The sequence below is a fragment of the Mastomys coucha genome, unplaced genomic scaffold, assembly GCF_008632895.1.
Source record: "Mastomys coucha isolate ucsf_1 unplaced genomic scaffold, UCSF_Mcou_1 pScaffold9, whole genome shotgun sequence".
Classification (NCBI taxonomy): domain Eukaryota; kingdom Metazoa; phylum Chordata; class Mammalia; order Rodentia; family Muridae; genus Mastomys; species Mastomys coucha.
This window is the reverse complement of record NW_022196915.1, coordinates 32,509,087-32,511,874: the sequence shown is the minus strand read 5'-3', so window position 1 is coordinate 32,511,874 and position 2,788 is coordinate 32,509,087. Positions and strand designations below refer to the sequence as shown.

Below are 2,788 nucleotides of genomic sequence, written 5' to 3'. Positions count from 1 at the left end.
ACCCCACCACCACCACCCCTACTACCACCACCACAACCACCACCACCACCTCTACCATCACCACCCCACCACCACCACCACCACCTCTACCACCACTATCTCTACCACTACCACCCCTACCACCATCACCACCAATACCACCACCTCCAACAGCTTTCTCCTTTTTCCAGACTTCTATAGCTGCCCAAAGGATCCCATTTCTTTCTGGAAGGATGGTAAAACCATGCCATGTGTTCCATTATTCTGGCTTCTTTCACCCATGAGGAACATTGCTAACTATAATCCTCTCCCCACAAGGGATGTGACCTTGTAATATAGAATTCCAAATAGTCATTTTTAAGTAAACATCACACAATAAAACCCATTTGCCAGCCTTTCCTGAAAGTATTATCACAATTCAAAATCTAAAAATTGGCCAAAAGAAGGAAAAAAATTTAATCTTAAAAGGCTTCAATGGCCCAATGACCTAGACAATAATCCACAAGGCTAACATTTACCCTCAAATAATAATGTTTCATGAAGGTTACTATAATCTATATTTAAAGATGCCATTGGAATTCTTATAGCATAAAAGTTCAACATTTTTTAAGTCCGTGGGGGGCAGATTTCAGTGTGCACACAGAGATCAGAAAACAACTTTGTGGAAGTCAGTTCTCTCCTTCCACCGAGTGGAACCTGGGGCAGGAAGGGATGCAGCATCTTCAACTCATTGGTCTTAACAATAGGCACCTTTTACCCATTGAGCTATCTTGTAGGCCCAAGGTTCTTCATCTTTAGCAATCACCCCAAGTCATCTAGTTAACTTGATAAAGCACAGAGTCCTCAGTGTTTCTCATTTGATAGGTCTGGAGTGGAACACAAGAATTTGATGAATAAGTAATACTGACTCTCCAGGTCTAAGCACTACACTTTGAAAGCCACTGCAGTAACCCACATACCAAGGATTTAATCTCACCTTTGTGTCATTGAATGCTCCCTCCTAAGACCTCCGAGTCCTAAAAGAGTATTCCATACATCTCTATTTTCCTGGACCCACAATAGTGCTCGACAGCTGTCTTCTTTTTCTCTCCTATTACTGTGAAATACAACCTAAGGGTTAAGAGTTTGTTTGATTCACAATTTCAGGTTATGATCAGTCATTGTGGGAAAGTCAAAGAGGCAGGAGTTTGAAGCAACAAGTCACATCACATCCGTAGTCAAGAGAAGAGAGCAATGAGTTCTTATACTCATGCTAGTTTTCAACCCCTACTTTTATACAGATTAGAATCCCCTTTGTGGGGAATGATGCCACTCATAGTGGGTGAATTTTCATATTTTAACTAAATAATAAAGACAATCCTCCACAGATGCCCTTCAGTCAACCTAATCTAAGTAATCCTTCTCTGTTTTCATAAGAGCATTCAGTTTCACTAGTCATTCCTATCTTAACTACTTTAGTGTTAAAACACCCAGAGTAGATTCTTGAGCACAGTGTGGATAATTATCCCATCTTTTTGTGTCCATAGAAACACTGTATTTGTCCATAGCTCTTCTCTGATTCTGAGCATGCTTTATTTCTATGAATCTAAAAAATAAATATTCCAAATTCATATAGGAGTTCTTCAACTCCTATGTTATTTTTCCTTTCTTTTTCATCTTCATATTCTACCATACTACAGTGTATGATGCTTGATACCAAATCTTCCATTCATCATGATCTTCAAGACAGTAGACCCTGCTTTGCCCATCTTGACTCACCTGATTCTCCCAAATGAACTATATACTAATAGTTGTGCTTCTTACAGTTTTTGCTTTTCTGAGTTTCATTCCTAAGCTTTTACCTGGAAAAGCCTCCCTGTATCCCCCTATTCGAGTCCTTCACAGTCACCAAAGTCCAACTACATCTGTGGATGAGTTCTTTCCATATTGTTCCAATTAGATAAGAACCCCTCCCCGTCTCTCCTTAACTTTAATGTTAATGACTCTGTATAACTCCCATATTAATATCCTTTTCCCCCAATACATAAATAAGTTCCCTTAATGGATAGACATATTTTGATGATGGTATGGTCTCCTATTTATCAAAACAATCACTACTGAAGATGTTATATAATTATCTTCCAGAGTAACTCATAATTTACTGGAGAATATTAATATGTTTTGCTTGGTTAAAAGTTACCCAGAAATTTCACACATGCATCTTTGATAGTTGATAATAGTGTTGTGTCAACTTGACTCAATCTAGAGTCATTGAAGAAGAGGAAACCTCAATTGAAAAACAAAAGTCCCTCTCTGGGCTGGTGTCCTGAGCAGACCTTGGGTGCAAGCCCTGCAGCCAGTCCCACAACACCCAGAGGAAGCTCCACTCCCAGGCGCTCTGACACTCTCAGGATCAGAAGTGAGAAGGACCCAACATCTGTCCCAACACCAGGAGTAACTGGGACCAGCGGGACCAGGCACACAGGAACTCCACCAGCAGAGTGGCTCGGGTTCCTTCCGGTCTCTCTGGGCTGGTGTCCTGAGCAGAACTTAGGTCCAGTCTCCACAGCCAGTCCCACAACACCCAGAGGAAGCTGTTGCACTCCCAGGTGCTCTAATAAGCCCAGGGTCACAGGATCCCAGAATCACAGGATCACAGAGATAGCTTGACTCTGAGGAGTTCTGACACAACCAGGATCACAGGAAGGATTGACTCCAGACAGATTTAGCAAGGGCAGATAGCACTAGAGATAACCAGATGGTGCAGGGGCAAGTGTAAGAAAATAAACAACACAAACCAAGGTCACTTGCCATCATCAGAACCCAATTC

At 41.5% G+C, this 2,788-nt stretch overlaps 1 long non-coding RNA gene across 5 annotated transcripts in view; it reads right to left on the bottom strand.

Moving 5' to 3' along the window:
- LOC116085059 overlaps positions 1-2,788 on the bottom strand; it is a 122,943-nt gene that overhangs the window by 95,920 nt on the left and 24,235 nt on the right. For 4 of the 5 annotated variants that reach the window (XR_004116386.1, XR_004116387.1, XR_004116389.1 and 1 more), the window contains exon 4: positions 956-1,075. The exons of the other annotated variant lie outside the window; for it this stretch is intronic. This is a non-coding gene — a long non-coding RNA (uncharacterized LOC116085059). The remainder of the gene's footprint in view (positions 1-955; positions 1,076-2,788) is intronic. 5 annotated transcript variants of the gene reach the window in all.